Source organism: Culex quinquefasciatus, chromosome 3, assembly GCF_015732765.1.
Source record: "Culex quinquefasciatus strain JHB chromosome 3, VPISU_Cqui_1.0_pri_paternal, whole genome shotgun sequence".
Classification (NCBI taxonomy): Eukaryota; Metazoa; Arthropoda; class Insecta; order Diptera; family Culicidae; genus Culex; species Culex quinquefasciatus.
The window spans coordinates 148729931-148748399 of NC_051863.1; the positions used below are offsets into that span (position 1 = coordinate 148729931).

At 35.3% G+C, this 18469-nt stretch overlaps 1 long non-coding RNA gene across 1 annotated transcript; it reads right to left on the reverse strand.

Annotated features, from left to right (window-relative positions):
* Positions 1 to 15674: 15674 nt before the first annotated feature.
* Positions 15675 to 16698, reverse strand: LOC119770267. Its single transcript, XR_005278738.1, has 3 exons — positions 16524 to 16698; positions 16188 to 16467; positions 15675 to 16131 (listed from the first exon to the last, which is right to left on the reverse strand). It is a non-coding gene; the product is annotated as an uncharacterized LOC119770267 (long non-coding RNA).
* Between the last annotated feature and the right edge of the window lie 1771 nt (positions 16699 to 18469).

An 18469-nucleotide genomic window follows, 5' to 3' on the forward strand; every position in this document is an offset into this window, starting at 1 on the left:
ATTTGCAATTAGAAAATGTTGCAGTGAAATTTTGATGAAGTGCACCGTTTTAAAGTTAAAGCCATTTTAATGCAACTTTTTTTGAAAATAGTCGTAGCTGAGAAAATTCTCTATATTTTGCATTTTTGTGCTCTGTTGATACGACCGTTAGTTGCTGAGATATTGCCATGCAAAGATTTAAAAACTAGAAAATTGTTGTTTCCTAAGTCTCACCCAAACAACCCACAATTTTCTAATGTCGATATCTCAACAACTAATGGACTGATTTTCAATGTTAAAATATGAAACACCGTGAAATTTTCCAATCATTTTGAATACAATATTTATTTCTTTTTTCAGTCAAGACTATCATTTGAAAAAGTCCAAACATTGAAAATGTTGTTTTCGGTAAGATCGGAAAATTTGTTAAATGTTTCATATTTTAACATTGAAAATCAGACTATTAGTTGCTGAGTATAAAAAAAATGTACCGGATTAAAAAAAACTAAAATTAAATAAAAATAAAGATCGATTTCGTAAAGAATTTATCAAATGTGAAAATAAGCTTTTCCTCTGTGTTGCCTAATCAGCTCCGATTTATGAACTGATGATATCTAAGCAACTTGTTATGATTTTCATTATCATTAAAACATTAATGAAATTTTCTGCTCTCTTCGTTTGAAGTATTAAAAAAATAAAATAAAAATTGATTTGTTATGTTTGTCAAGCTTTAAATCATAGAATCACTGTATACCATGAATTGGTGATAATCTAAACTTTTATCCAAAAAAGGACGTTAGGTTTTAGATAGGTAGCTGAAAAGATTTTTTTGCTCTGTGGTTTGACTTGGATTTATAATGATTTATAATTTATAATAATTTAAAATGGATTTATAATGATTATAATGTAATCCAATGTGATTCAAATTTAATAAGTCTTTTATGTTAATATTTTTTGCTTTATTAATTTTGTTTTATATTACTTGACCAGAAAAACTTAAAAAAAAATGAAAATGCAGAAAAAAAAACAAAAAAAATGATAACAAATAAAATGATACCAGTCAATGTAATATTATATGAATGGTAAAGGAGATTTTAGAGCAATAAATTTTCAAATCGGAGTACTGATTTTGATGTCCTGTTCATGATTTAACCGAAATCAATGAAATAATGAAATAATGAAAAAAAGCGCTAAGCATTTTGTGGATGTGCAAACTAAAATTTTAACAATTTTCCCAAGTATCCAAATCCCTAGTCCAAATTATACTGCTTTAAACTCTTATCAATTACTTACTTCAGCTTCAGAAAACTCCAGCTGTTTATGTATTTCCCCAACCAAATCTGAATTTTCAGACCAGAATTTGATTATTTTTTTTTTAATTTCGGGAATTCCCGGGATAAAATAGAAAAAAAATGTGGGTAAAATTCTTGATCGATTTGGCGCCTACAGCAGATTGTATGTTCTGATGAGGACAGTACAGAAAAAAGTAGAATGATAAAACATCCGATTTTGTGTTAGTTAGTGCGTCCATCCCGCGAATTCCCGAGTCCCGGGATTTTTTTAATTATTTTATCCCGCGAATTCCAAAACACAAAATCGGACTTCTACTTTCTTTTTTTCTGTACTGTCCTCATCAGAACATAAATTCTGCGCCAAATCGATCAAGAATTTTACCCACAATTTTGAATATTCACAAACCGATATTTTTTTAAACAAATAATGTTTCAATAAAAAAAAGAAAATGATAGGTTGTAACATAGCAAAAAATTAAAAAAATCTAGAAAATTACTAAGATTTTTTTACAAAAATTTATGCTATTACACTGACCTACAAAAATGTGCAAATCGTCGCCGTCGTGCTGACTTGTCGTACGTGCATTTTGGGCCAAAATGAGCAAAGAATGCCATTTTGTGCAGCTCACAATGTCTCATCTTTTGACCTTCACAGATCCCCAAAATTCGATTTCAATCCTGAGATATTCAACGAAATCCGAAAAAACTCCGTGCATTTTTGTCACTTTACTTATGGAAATAGTTCAATCTTGTCGTGCTATCTTGTCACTCCCCGAAAATTGATGTAAATGCGACAACTGGTCAAAGGGATTGCAGGACAGAATGCGTTTGACGCACGTACAATTTAGAATACCGTGAACATTTGTAATTATAACTCGGGACTCCAGCAACCAACTTCAACCAAACTTTGGGACAATGCACAGAATGGTCAGCCAAACAAAACGTGTTTGTTATTGTTTACATTGCGTGCTTTCGTTTTTGTTGATTCAAGGTCAAACATTAAAACGCGTTTTCCTCGGAACGTCAAAATGGCGGGTGCGACAAGATAGCACGACGACGTCGAAATATGACTGCGTAAGCTCAACTCAAGTGAAGCATAAACTTTGGGGTCCCCAGAAATATGTGCTCTTTGAATGTTTCAAAACATTTAGACAAGACTGAATGGCTTTTCTCCAAAGTTTGTACAATCTAGAATTTGCATTCAATATGTAGGAGAGCTGAAAAGCACTAATTCTCCATACAAACTTTTTAGAAAAGCCATTCAGCCTGGTCTATATATTTTTGAAAAATTCAAAGTATTTCCGGGACCTCAAAGTGCATGGTTCCCCTCGAGTTTGGCCTCTGCAGATATTTTGTTGGTCGGTGTTATTTTTAACCAGAAATGAAGAAAAAACAGCAGTTATGGACAATGTCTTATATTTTTTTCTTTTTAAATTTGACTTGTAGAATGGACATATTTTCAATGAGAACAGAAATACAGTTTTCTTTATATTTGCCTGCTCGGGACATTCCAGTCTGTTGCAGCTACACTTTTCCGCACCAACTTCAAATGGTCATCCATATTGTGAGGAAACTCTATGAACATACGACCTACCACCCTCGCTGCACACCTCTTTGGCACTTTGGCGGCGAACGAATATCCCGACATCCCCGTCGTGTAGAGAGGTGTGTTTACTCCCGGGTAGAGTTTCGCAGGGATTGAAAATCGTCGCGGCGCGTCACTCCAACCTGGTGCCTCGCACACCACATCGTCATCGATATCCAGCCGTCGTTTTTATGAAGTGAGAAAGGTCAACGTGCTGACCTGGCCGGGGCAGCGTTATCGATTTCCGAGACTTGCGTTGGTCCTGGCGGAAAATGCAACGGTGAACATTATTACCCGCTGCATTTGGCCACACGGACTGTGTGCATTCTTTGAAAGCTTGGGTTGGGTGCGAAGGGGGTGGAGAAATGTGCGCTTGCTGCGTGGGGTTTTGTAGATGCAGTCCTTTTCAGCGGAGCAGGGAGTCTGCAACCAAATAACTTAAAAAAATGAAAAACGTACAGAACTTTGAAGATATAAGCAACGGCCTTAGTACTTAGCTCATAAAATGTTCTTTATGTGGGTAATGGGGTTGAACAAAATTAATGGTTTCATTTAATTTGTTGTATGAATATGTAAATTATTTCTTATTTAAATATTTTTCATACATTTTTCTTCTTGAACAAATATTTGTGAATTTTGAAAATGTTGTTCCGATAGTCCTGCTAGAATATCCTTTCCATCCTTTGCAGACAGTATAGTGCTAGACCACTTCCACCCATCGCTATCCTTGGAGAGCGGAATGTTTACAGAATAATGTACAATCTGGCTTGTTTACGTACATCAATCAATCAATTTATCGACAACGAGACGAGTTGTGTGCTGTGCTGTGTAAGTGTATGCTTGTACGAGTACTTCAAAACACCCATACACGTGTGCAAGCATACTCCATCCACGTCAGGAAGCATTCTTTGGCTGCATAAATCGAGAATAGTCTGGAAAATCTGTTCAACCAGTTTGAAAAGGAGCAAAATTGATTTTCAAAAATATGCTCAACAACAAAGGCCAAATCCCCCCCCCACCCTTTCTACCGCTTTCATTGTGAAAGAGAGGATCATCACAAATTCATGATTACAGAGGCCCAAAGTTGTCGAATTTGAAAACGGAAAATTTATCGGTTCTGGCATTTTGCGCTGAAAAATCTCGAGGCACCACTTGAGGCGATCCCCTCCATCGTCGTCGCTTGCGAAGCCGGGAGGAAGTTTTCAATTACTTTAAAAGATTGAAAATCAGGATATTTATGGTACTTTTGAACATCCTTCCGTGGCGGGGCTTTGGGGGTAGCGTTTTGGCCACTTTACAAAAGAACGGGACGGCACTCCCGGTACCAGTTTCGCTGACTACAACAGAGGACGGGTGTGTGTAAGGGTAAAATTTCCATCACAAGAGGGCTGTTGTGGTGGGTGGATGATCATAGATTTTCACCCCCGCGGGAGGTTGTCACCCTCGTCATGAGGGGGGACCGATAAAAAAGTGTTGCGAATTGGGGGAGGGTCAAGTGAAGGAGTAAAGCGGATTTATGAAAAGAAAAAAATTCGCTTGTAAAAAAACTGCCTCTTGTATTTTTAACATTCTATTTTGAAAAAAATCATTTTACATTCTTTCAAAGCGTCAATATCATTTTTGAAACATGATGATTAAAATTCGATTCTACAATGGCTAAATCTTGGGCTAGTTTTGAATAGGTCCTAAACGCCTTTTTGTTAAGTTTACGATCAATCTATTTTAAAAAAAGTTCATTTGCACATTCCTTCCATTCTACATTGAAAAAAAAAATAATTGACCATATATTTCAGAGAAAAACAAAATCATTTTTGTAGGTCGTGATGGCTCTTACGACGTATTTGAGAAGGTCAAATTTGGAAGAAGTGAAACGAAATTTGAGATATATTTGCGAATTTTCTTACAATGAATCAACTTTTTTAAGCATGTGCAGAAACAGTCAGACTTTCTTACAATCAAATCCATATTTTTTTTGTATTTTTTCTATTCTTTTAATAGTGAGCAGTTGTTTCAAATAAACATCACAGCTATTTTTATGAGTGTTCCCATTCACTCAAACATAATTTTTTGTTTATAATACTAGAATTTGCCTCATTTTTTCAAACCTTTTTAATAAGAAAAAAAAACTTTTTTCCAAAAATATTCCGAGAAATTTTCCATTCTACCAAACAGGAGCAGTTTTTTTAAAATCCTAAATGTTTTGTGTTTTTTTCCGGTTTTTAAAACAACACATTTTTGTTTGTTGATATATTATTTGAAGGGCAGGAAGATTAATTGAAAACTGTTTTTAGTTGATTAGACTTCTGATTCTATTAACAGTTTTTTTTGAAAAAAAAAAATCTTTTGCCCTTGATTTTTCGGGACAACTATGAAAGTTAACTTAACTACATTAACTTTGAAAAATATTTCACGGCGTCTTTTTCAGGGGGGTAGTATTTTTTGAGAAATAGCAAGAAAACTGTCATATACATATGAAAGTGTGGAACATCCCCGTTCATTTGCGGGGCGAACGAAAATCTTTGGTCGGGAAAAATCAAAGTTATCCTCATTTGAAGTTTTTGAACTTTTTTCCTATGGGGCCAAATTTCGTCTATTTCAATTTAGTATTGTTATAAGTCTACATGGACATGATTTATGGTTCAGATCATATGATTTCTTATGGAAAATGATGCAAGGAACATTTTTCCTGAAGCACGCAAAGTGATTGAAAATAAGGGAAAAAAGTTATAAAGGTTTTATTGAAAATTTGGGAGATTTTCTAATAAAATTGCACAAAAATCACAATGTTTTTGATATTCAGATCATTATTTCGATGAATTCTTTTTTGAGAAATATTTCTGGACCCATTGAGTATATAAATCACTACAGAAAAGTGTAATTGGTTGGGTTTAAGCTCAACTGTATGTCACATTTATGAATTTTGGATTTCACCGAATCAACATATTTTTGTGTGTTTTGGTTGTAAAATGTACCGTTTACATTAAATTTTCACTTTTTTTTGTGAGTACATGGTCCACATGATATGTTTTGTATCTTATTGAGACATGCAGTGTAAATACAATCACAGGGTTTCTATTTCTATGCCTTTTGTTAATTTGTATTTCCATTTGGGCTATATTATTTGTATTGAAACTACAGAGTTGAACTTGCAATTATTGGTAATAACATAAGTATTGCGTAAAAATCATTAAAAAGTTTAAATGTATGTAAATCTATTAATTTAATCTCAAATAATTGAGCTTAACATACTAAACAAATCTGGCATCCAAATTTGAAACAACGAACAATACAACAATTAAATTGTTTTGCTAAAAAACACACAAATAATTGATCACAGTGGCAGTGCGTGGCCGAATGGTTACGCTGTCCGCTTTGTAAGCGGATGATTCTGGGTTCGATTCCCATCTGCTCCAACCTTCCATCGGATGAGGAAGTAAAATGTCGGTCCCGGCCTTGGTTGTTGTTAGGCCGTTAAGTTATTCCAGGTGTAGGAGTCGTCTCCATGCCATAAGTACAAACAACACACCAAACCAAGCCTACTCCGGTGGAATCGCTGGCGGCGGTTGGACCCGCAATCCAAAGGTCGTCTGTTCAAACACTGGAGTAGAAAGAGGTTTGGGTGCTCTCCCCATTCAAGCTTTCGGACTCCTAGGTTCGAGCAGAAACTTGCAATAGAGACCACAAAAGACCTGGGGTCGTTAATGTGGATGGTTTGATTTGATTTTGATTTACAATATTATCACCTGACCTCAATGTAAGTACGAGATCTCTTGTGAGGTTTAATAAGACTAATTCAAATGTTAAAATCTAATGGAAACGGTACATTTTATAACAAAAACAAACAAAAATATGTTGATTCGGTTGAAATCCAAAATTCATAAAAGTGGCTTACAGTTGAGCATAAACCTAACCAATTACACTTTCCTGTAGTGATTTATATACTCAATGGGCCCAGAAACATTTTTCAAAAAAGAATTAATCAAAATAATGATCTGAATATCAAAAACATTGCGGTTTTTGGGAAAGAGGTGTGCAATTTTATCAGAAAATCTCCCAAATTTCCAACAAAACCTTTATAACTTTTTTCCCTTATTTTCAATCACTTTGCGTGCTTCAGGAAAAATGTTCCTTGCATCATTTCCCATAAGAAATCATATGATCTGAACCATAAATCATGCCCATGTAGACTTATAACAATACTAAATTGAAATAGACGAAATTTGGCCCCATAGGAAAAAAGTTCAAAAACATCAAATGAGGATAACTTTGATTTTTCCCGACCAAAGATTTTCGTTCGCCCCGCAAATGAACGGGGATGTTCCACACTTTCATATGTCTATGACAGTTTTCTTGCTATTTCTCAAAAAATACTCCCCTCCTGAAAAAGACGCCGTGATTTGCAACGGCCTTATTATTGACAGTTGGAATATTTAAATATAGTTTTTTTTTATTGCAAAGCAGTTCAAAAAATAAGAAAGATATTCTCTTTTTAAACATTTGAATTTTTTTTTTTTCAATTTATCCACAATGGTTTTTCAAGTTCATTCGAAAAAGGTTTTCAACAAACCTCTGACATCGGCTCCTTTACCCGGTAAAATTTTGTAAATTTATTTTCAACTTAAAGCAGAAAATGATTGCCAAAAATAAAAAAAAATAATTGAAAAAAAAAACTTTTTCCATCGATTGTATACCAATGAGAACACAATTTTATCGTATAGGGACCATCCATAAACCACGTGGACACTTTTTTGGGAATCTCGTACCCCCCCCCCCCCTTCGTGGACAATTGTCCATACAAAAAAAAACTTTTGTATGGAGCGTGTCAATCGCCATACCCCCTAAAGTGTCCACGTGGTTTATGGATGATCCCATATTATTCTATTACATTAAAGTCTTGGTTCGAATTTCCGAATTATTTCGCATTTTGAATGCCAAAACTGTGTTATTTGTTAAATTCTAACCAAAATTTTTATTTAAAGTTTGTTTGAACGCTGTAGATAATGCCAAACAATTAAATCTAATAATATTATAAGTTTACAAAAATTGTAAAATATTTCAAAAACATTTCACTGAAATATTTCATAGGTGTCCGAAGCACCGGGAAGGCAAAGTAGAAATTTATGGTTTGAATTTCCTTAAATTCTAGCAAAAATTTCATATAAAATTTCGATTGTTTGAGTCCTAAAGAATGTCATTCACTATTATTTCAGACCAAATTTGTGCGATTCATAAGCAAAATCGAGTGTCAAGAATTCAAAGCAAAAGTTTTCGGATTTCGAATCAGCTTTCATCCGTGTCTGGGATTCGAAGCACAACAACGCATTTTGATTTTGAAATTCTGTGCCAAAATTGTTTGAAAAGTCAAATTTAGCATGCATTCTCTTAAAACTGATATTTCTACTTTTTCAACATGTTACTTGATTTTTAGCCAGCTATGAAAAAATGATATGCTACTAAGTGTCCGGATTTTGAATCATGACGTTATATCAAGAAAGTTACTTTGATGCTTTAAAAAATGACTGCAGATTGGATTCTTACATTTATTCGAATTGTTTCAAGCCAACAACGAGCAACCATTTTGACAGATTCGACATTGTTTTTATTTTTCAAGCTTTCTTAATCGTTGTTTATGCAACAAGTTTTTTTTTCGACAAGATCCAACGATTTTTGCAATTCCGAAAAAAATCCTTTTGAGTGGAGTCAAATGTCCATGTATTTAGTTAATCCACATTCAAAAAAAAAAATGTTGAAAAGTATTACTTTTCAAAACAAGTGCTGAAAAGTTTAACACTCAGAATCCATATTAGTGCTCGAAAGTAGAAATTTTCAATATTTGTTTTGAAAAGTGTTTCCAGAGTCAGATGTTATTTTGGTAAAGAAAATTAAGCTGTTTCGTCTTTCGAGAATGAGAGGAAAAGTTACATGTTTCATGATTTGAAGTGTAAATACATCTATTTTTGAAAAGTTCATTATTTTTTTGATATATTATCTCTTTATGAAAAACTTGAGAAAAAACAAGTACTATCAAAATATAATAAGCGAGTTTTTTTAACATTTCAAATACCGTCAGTGGGGGTGACTTTTTATCATAATCAAGTTTTCAATCATCACTTTTGTCTTTTTGCTAATGCTTGATAAATTGCATTTTGCTTTAAAAAAATTACGTTATAATTTTGCTTCATGTTTGTTTCAACTTTTCTCATCGTCAAAGAAAATATAATAAATACAAAATATTCCCAATTGTTCTGAACACGTGAAACGCCACATGTTTTGACAATCCTGAAAAAGTAAGGAAGAAAAACCATCAAGCTGGCAGCAAGCATGAAAAGGCCGCAAATCTCCTCGAAAATCCCTCGGTGTTACTCTACTTTGACTTCTCCACCGTCCAGCATTCCAACCAACGCAAGAAACACCGTCACCTTTTTTTTCTGTTCACGATTTTTTTTTCTACCGACACGAAGTGTGGTACGACAACTAAACATCCACTGGGCGAGATCTGTCTCTGTTGAGCCAATTTTTTTCAGACAGAAAAGAAAAACTTCATGGAAATTTGGTCACTTTAAATTTTGAACATGATAAAATTGTATATTTAAAAAAACAAAAATTTTAAATTGAATCCAAAATTTTTCACAATGTATCTGTATTTTAGCGTGCACAAGTTGATGAGCAAAAAAAATTACTAATTCTCGCTCACTTTTTCCTTGACTGATTCTCCAAAAACCCACAAAAAAAGAAAACTAAACCAAAACGTTTGTTGCAAACGGAGCCATATTTCATTTCCTCTCCGCCGAAGGATTAGAAACGCCTGGGCAGAATCGTTCAACAGGATATAAAAGTGATGCAAACAATGCGAAAAGCGTTCTGCTGAATTGACTATTTCCTGGGCTCATCTCGGAGACCGGGAAACTCGGGCAAAGTACATCGGGCCTAGGCTTGTTGAGGGAAAATAGCTCCATAAGCCGCCATCAGCAGCAGCAGCATCAACAGAGTGCTGACTGGTTCGCTTTCACCCGCAGAGGCCAAAGTGCTGATGATTTCACCCCGTCCCCCCCCCCCCCCCTACCCCTTGGCCCAAGAAATGTTCGTTTTTTGTGCGTTGTTTTCCACTTTTTCACCCCTCACACTGAGTGTGTGCTGACTGCTGGTGCTGCGTGGGTGGTGTAATTTATGCTTTTCTTCTTGTCTTACTCGCTACGACGAGCCTTCTTTTTTTTTGGCTTGGGAGGGATGGACACGTGGCCAAGCTGGGGAAGTCTTGAGATTTAGATCCGGTGTTGCTGCTCCTTTTTTTTCGTCACAAAACGACTTTGGATGGGATCTTTTTTTGGTATTTTTCAACGTTAAATGTCCCATATGCAAAAACAGCAAGAATTTCCTCCAGTTTTCTAAATCAAAGTACAGGATGTTGCAGGTTTTTTAGAAAAAGTACAACATTTTTAACCAAACTCCACCAATAACCCAAAACTAATGAAAATGGGGCAGTTAAGCTTATTAGATTTTTTTGATTAACGTGATGAAACTGCTTTGAGATGATATGAAGGTTTTCCAATGTTTTTATTCTCATAAAATTCACCAGGATTGGCAAAACAATGTATTTTGCTATGGACTTCTCGAAAATTAGGAATATATGCTATTGTTTTATTGTATTCAAATTATATTTGGGTCATTCTTCACCGATTCGTTTTTTATTCCGTCATCTCTCTTCGATATCTGTGAAACTTTGCTGTAAGGGGTAATTTTGATCCCTAATCACGAAACATAGTTCCTTTTTTCAATATCTTGTGACGGAAGGGCGATACAACCAATATGTGGATTAATGAACTTAAAAGATTTTCATGTATTTTTTACGAGTTATCAAAATTTTACAATTTTGTTTTCAGAAAGTGATGACTTTGACCATTATTGACCAGTTTTTTGAAATTTGAATCCCTAAATTTCAATTGTGTACTTAAGAATGTATTTTTTTTTTAAAGAATAGCAAATTTTGTCTCAAAATTACCCGTTTAGACTTTTTGTGGCTCAATAATTACTAGTATGAGAGGTTTTGTAATAATAACTACTTTGTGAGTAGGCGGATAATGACCCATTTGCAATTTTTATTGTTTCTTTTATTAAAAAGAAGATTTGTAAAAAACTCGATTTTGACTACATTAACCCCTTTCGATTTATTTGATTTTTTTAAATGTTTGGGTAAACAAAAATGCCAATATGTTGAGCTACCGTAAACTTGATAGCCGGGTTGAAATTTATAGGATCATTTTTTGGCAGTTAGAAAAAATCGACTTAAAAAGAAACGGAACAAGTTTTCAAAGTACCTCATGAAGAAGTTTTCCTCAAATTAACAAAAGTAGGGGAAATATACCCTTTCTCAGCCTTTTTCTATTATCGGCCTATCAGCACTTTGATCATGATTTACAGCTTTCATAAAGTGTTTTTGACTGTTCCAAAGTAATAAATAGCTCAAATAAAAGTGAGCAAGCAACTCTTCTTTGTTGATACATCTGAAAATGTTGATTTAATAGCGCAAAACTGCAAAAGTGATGAGAATTTGTCGAACGGCTTAGAGTGATTAAAATGGGTATATTTGCCCTATTAAAAGTTAGTTAAGTATGATTCGAAAACATTAGGATAAAACGGAACGGAATCGACGTAAACACCTTATAATGTAGCCCTCTTAAACCTTGCGGTTTCGTCAACGGATCCACAGGCGTTTATCGTTCTTTTTGCGACAAGACTCCGCCTCCCGAGTCTCCTAAGTGTCAAGGTATGGCACGGGGAGAGGGCACCGAAAACCTTTATAAACACTTAGAATTTTTTTTGCGTCCGCCTCGGGATTCGAACCGGTGACCTCTGGATTGTGAGTCCAGTGCGCGGTCCGATTGATCCACACAGGCAGACATAAAAAAGGATTATTAAAATACACTCAAAATGTCACACAAAAATATCTTCAAATTCATAGGATTTTTTTATTGAATAAGATTCTTAGTAAATTTGCTGCGTAAATGATTTTGGTGGCTGAAAAATAAATGTTCATTATGGAAAATTGATCTCTAATGAATTTAAGAAATCTTGGATCTCTTTATATACTTAACTTTAATAAATGTTGCTTTTTCGAGTGTGTGAATTTATATTAGATGGATTTTTGGCTTGCAGTCGATGGGAGCAGCTCAAACACTTATTTGTGTACTTTATTCGACGAAATAAAAATTAGGTTTTGGTTATTCCGTTAATTTTTGTATGGAGCAGTTCCACCTCAAATCATGAATTTTTCTGGTACTTTTGTACCCGCCCCCTCCAATTTCAATGAAACTTTGTAGACATGTTATCCTTGGCCTATATAAGCCATTGCTGTGTATATGGAGTAGGATGTAACAAAAATGATTTTTTGGCGGGCATTCAAGGGTTTTTTTTTTTCGGTGCACAGTGGGGAAAAACGGGTGAAAAAACGGATCTTTTGATGCCGTCAGTTTCTGCCTATCGAAAGAAAAATTTTAATGTAAATAATTACGACGAATTGGTTGGTGGTACTCTCATTAGCGGCAAATGACGGGAAGTGGTCCATTTTACCCCACTTAGCCTTTTTTGAGGTGTTTTTCTCGAATATCTTCAGCTGCCGTAGATTGCCGCACTTCTAAAGTATCTTATTTTTTTTGTAAAAAAATAACAGCACGGGCCCATTTTACCCCATTTACCCCCTTTACCCCCCTTTTTATGTGTTTGTGTCTAATATCTTGAAATGACATAATTTGCTATAGTTTAAACGTATATTATTATATGTAGAAAATCACGAGGAATCGATTGCTGGTGTTCTAATAAGCGGCAAACGACGGAAAAGGCCCATTTTGCCCCATCTACCCCATTTTATGTATTTTCTTTAAATATTTTGAATTGGCGTGGTTTCCCAAAGTTAAAAAAAAAATATTTCATACAGAAAATCACGTATAACCTATTGGTGGCGTTCTCATAAAACGGCAAACGACGAGAAGAGTCTATTTTGCCCCATTTACCCCGTTTCTTCGTTCTTAAACGTTTCTTTAGTATATTGAATTGCCGTGGTTTTCTAAATGTTATTTAATGCAGAAAATCAAGAGGAATCGATTGAGAACACTCTAATTTGAGGCAAATGGTGACATGGGCAAATTTTGCCCCATTTACTCCCTCTTGAGATGTTTTTCGTGAATATCTTGAACGTACTATGTATTGTACAATAACATTCTTGTAAACTTTATTAGAAATCACGACACTTTCAATATATTGACTAAAAACACATGAAATGGGGCAAAATAGGACCTTGTCGCCATTTTCCGTAAGTTCCACGCGATATTTTGTATAAAATAACTTTTTCATAACTTTGGGAAACCACGGCAATTCAAGATATTAAAATAAATACATAAAATGGGGTAAATGGGGCAAAACGAGCCTTTGCCGTAGTTTGCCGTTTATGAGAACACCAGCAATCGATTCCTTATGATTTTCTTCAGAAAATAATTTGCGTTTAAACTGTAGGAAATAATATCATTTCAAGAAATTGATGAAAAACACAATTAAAGGGGTTAAATGGGGCAAAATAGGCCCTTGCCGTCATTTGCCACCAATGAGAGTGTCATCAATCGTTTTCTCGTGATTTTTTACATAAATTAGTATATTTTCAAAGTATAAAATCAACGGCAATTCAAGATATTAACGAAAAACACATAAAATGGGGTAACTGGGGCAAAATGGGCCCTTGCTTTCATTTGCCGCCATTGAGAGTGTCACCAATCGATTTCTCGTGATTTTTGTTATTGTTATAGCAACCTGAAGCTCGGTATAGACCTTCAAAGTTTGCATTTTTTTTTTTTCAAAAAATCAGCCCTGGCAATAAAGATATGCGTCGCGCCTCGTGACGCCCTAGACGCCATTTGATTTTGCTGGGGTCAATTTTTCGAAAAAATTACAAACTTTGAAGGTCTTCTCCGAGCTCCTGTTACGTCCAATCAAGCTCATATTTTGGCTTTGGGCTCATTACGCCTACCGGAATAAACACTTGAATGCCCACCAAAAAGTCTTTTTTTGTTACGCTCTAATATGGAGCCATTTGTACTCGAAAATAACATTTGAGGAAGGCTTAAGTTGTTTAAATATTATTGTTTATTGTAATTTAAATATTACTGTATCTCGAAGCCGTTGCATCGTATCAAAAGGTCGTCAAAGACAAACTTGTAGGAAATTGGACGGGCTTTCTGAAAAAATACACTTAAATAAAAATACACGCAACTTACATGAGATTTTTTGATTCTAAAGTTGAAAAGCTAAATTTAAAGATGATTTCACGTTTTTTTTTCGTTCAGTCTTTTTTCAAAATAGACTAAAATGTTACCAAAAGACTGACGAAAAATGCAGGATGGTAGGTCTCTCCTTAACAAAATATAAAAATCATTTACTAAAACTGTTTTTTTTTTAAAGTGGTCTAGAAGTCAAAATTTTAAAAAAATCGAACGCAGGAATCGATTTTCCATACAGTTTTTTATAAAAGTTTCCATATAGACCATTGCCTATGTCCAATCATTGTGAAGACAAAGCAGTTTTAAAAATAATTTCTATATGACAGACTTCATTTTTTAGTCTCGAAAATATTTTCAACGGATAGTTCATCCAATTTCGCTATCCAGGTTTCTCCCACACCTTAAAAAATATTCTTTTTTCAATTATAAGCAATGTAATTTAGCTTTATCACTAAGCCCATACATCCAATTGAAATCCTGTCAAAGACTAACTTACGGGAAAAAACATTAAAAATGTTTTTTTTAAGTGCTACCCATTTGGCCCTCTATTTTAACTTTAACAATGTTCATGTTGAATTACTTTGGAAACAGTTAAAAAATGTTTTTTTTTTTGTATTTAGTGCCAATATTTGATATCGTTTTCTAGGTACACGGAAAAAATCAATTCTCGTAATCGTGAATTAAGTTCACGAATGTAAGAACCACGAAGGAGTTTATTCATAAGTATGGCGCACTTGCACTATAAACGTGAATATATTTCTTCGTGGTTCTTCGTTTTTTTTTTCTGTGTAAGTACAGTTTTTGTCCTCCATGATCTAGAGTAGACCCTTTTCTCTCCATTCTCCTTACTGCTCCTTATCTATTGCTGGAATTTTCACACCGAGGAAACAAAATTATCTTGATTATCCGGGAAGTCGCTCTCATTCTCACCCAAAATCACCCGGAACTTCTCAATGGGTTTTTTTTTGGCTTCTCTATCGGCATCCGATGTGATGTGAGTGCGGTGTGGTTTCTTTCCCCATGTCCTTCAACACGTGCCCGGAAGATTTTCCATCGGCGAGATTACACAGAAAAAAAAAATCGGGTAAATTTACATCATTTATGATGTACCAAAAGTGCACGTCATTAATGATGCGAATTTACATCTAATTTATTGTAAATTTAAATGTCATCCGATGTAAATGTGCCGAACAAACAGCCTTTTGAAAACATGTAAATTTCCGATGAAATATACGTAAATTTACCCAAGGTGAAATTTTTTTTACCCCGTTGAATCTAGGATTTGATGTAATTTTCAAAAGCATTGCGATTTTTAATTGCACGTTTGCATCATAGAAACACAAGGTTACGGTATTGTATTGGATTAATTTAAACACAATCCGAAACAAAAGCGTGCAAAGTGCTTGTCAACAATACAAGTTAAAGCTTTTGAGAAACACACCAAAATCTAAATCCAACGGGATAAAATGTAAAGTGATAAAAGTTTCTGTTGCCCCTCAAACAAATGTGAGCTTACTCTAACTGAATAGTTTTTCGCATATCTATTATCAGAGTATTTATAAATAACAAACAGGGGAACAGCATGTAATTCCATCAGGCAGGTTGGCCTATCACTACTTTGACGTCCAATTACAGCAAAAAGGTGTTTTCAACTAAAATCGTGTAATAAAAAGCTCAGAGATTAAAAGTTTCGAAAAATAATTTGTTTGAATAGTGAAAAACAGCAAATTGAATGGAAATCGGAAAGAATCCTTACCCTGCAAAAACATGCATGAACATTTCCCCTACTTCTTCAACTTACGGTTTAAATCGAAACGTCATCTGCTGACCGTAATTCAACCTGGCAGGATTATCGTGGTGGCCATGCTGCCAACTTGTATCTAAATGAGCGTATGAGCGATGAGTCGTTTCCACGAGCTGTGAATGGCAGTATCGTTCGATGCTGGCTCCGCTTCAACCTCTCGTTGCGTGGACGAAATCTTGGTAACGTCTTTGTATGTCTCCGGAGGTTCTAAAAAAACAAATCCAAAGGTTAAAAATGTGCTAATGGAAGCCTGACAAACTTACCCCAAACTGTCAGAAAAGAACCGAGCTGCCGGTCAAATGGAAGCCTGCGGGTCGTAGTGCATGCGTTTTTGCTCCATTCCGGCCAATCGACTCAACTTGTAATACCAGAAGGCACGTCTCGAACCGAAACAGGAACTGGCACGAAGACGGCCGGACCACTTCTCCAGAAGTTGATCGTAAGAAGTTCATAATTGCAAACTCTGGTAGGAACTTCCGTCGACGATTTACCCGACCATCCAACTAATGATTAATCTCGTCGATGACCTATTTCAATAAGCACCTGTAGAATTCAAGGATTAACAAAAAAAAAACGCTTACTCAAGCCAAACAACTTACCAAAAAAAAGTCGAAAATTAATTTCACAACTCTGTGATGTGTGAAAACGAAAGATACCGCAGGAGTAGGCACTTGTTTTTGTTTCTTACTCTTCCTTGGACAGCAACGCCTTGATTTTCCCTGGAATCGAGACCCCACACTATCCGGAATCAATTTTTAAGTTTCACGTGATAAATCCCAGTTTTTCGTCTGCAGTACTGGCGTAAACAAAAACAAAACGCTCGACAAACTCGCGATCGCAGTAGGCAGCGCACAAAACTAAAAAGGAAAACCAAAACAAATCCTACACCAAGTCATACACGCTGGAAGAGAAACGGGCGGATTTGTACACTGTCAAGAAGTTATTAATTTTTTATACACGTTTAAGCATTAAATTAAACTTTTTTATAGAGCTATCTAAGCCCGATCTCACACACACTAGCACACCATTTGTTTTGCTGGCCGGTACAAAATTTAACCTCACTTTTTTTCGTGTACGCACACTCGATTGATGTGTTTACATTGTTTCAATTAAAATTACAAAAGTGTTACTAACTTAAACTGCAAATTTATTGATCTGTAACAAACGTGTAATATTCGCTCGACCCACCCCACAGTGGCCGGTTACAGAACTATATTATCCAAGACATGAACCGTTCTTGTACGTAACACGTTTCTGAAAGAATACCGAATAAGTGATGAGTTTAAACTAAATTTAGTGAGAAATTTTTCCACAACGTGTCACAATTTTAATTAATTCTCCTGCAACGTGCCAAGTTTGTTTATTTTCGTTTTTGATGTTACATTCAGTTATGTTTGTAGTTTTCAGTTCAAGCTGATTTTTCTTTTATAAATTCCTGCAAATAAGAACCGTTTTTGTAAATTTATAGTGACTAAAAAGAAATAAAAAGCTAAGCGTGCAATTTCGATCTTTGGTAAGTTCTTGGAAGACTTTTATACTTCTTAAAATAGATGCAATACTGACCTAAACTAAAACCAACAGCTTATGCTGGCCGAAAACAATGTGGACGCTATGTTCGAGTCAGTTTTCTGCAACTCCACGGCATTTCCGTGTTCGGTGAATCACTCTCGGGCACCGGTGTTCACCTGTTTGGAGTGTACCGTGACATTATCGATACGCGTGAGCGAGGACATTACCAAAAAGAATAAGAGCCCTAACTAAACATGCTGCATAAAGACTAGTTTTGGTCAAGCCACTACTAGCTGCTTCGCCAACACAATCCAGGTAATTGTCCACGAGAAGCTTAACAAGGACTCGTGTTCCAGCTGTCCGAAAACGTCCTCCAAGCCTGCCAGGACCCAAGAAAGTTCAAGTTTGACGGCGCAACTGCATTGCTTCTGGACTGAGGTATTCCCTGGAGTAACTCGTCGTCCCCCAAGACAACAACCATCGCAGAAAAGTCAAAATAACACTTGCTGGAAACCATTTCCACCTGGACAAAAACATTTGATGATTGAAACTGAATCAAATTAGTGTTTCCACATACCTGTTTTGGTGTTGATTCTTAACGATGGCACTTCCAAGTAATGCTAAAGACGTTTTTGGATCGGCAGCGAGTGGTCTCCCGTTGTAAACAAACCAACTTTAGCTAATAGAACCGGATCAGCAGCGAATGGACAACATCCTTAATCCCGGCGTTAAGAAACAAGCAAGTGCACTTCAGCTTCCGGAACCTATTTTGAAAAAGAATGGTGAGAATTTAATTTTTTTTCCGGCTTTATTTTTGACCATACCTTTTGAAATAAGCAGATCCAGAAACATTTCTTGAAGACTTCTGGACTTGTGCTGACAAAGTTATTTCTGCAACATCCAAATCAAATTTTCACTTTCAATATCATTTTAACCATATTTCTTCACCGATTTTCTCTTGTTCTCTGTTTCTTATTTCCTTCACATGCAATCGGAAATAGGAATCGGTTTCTGAACACCGACCAAAAGTGTCCCC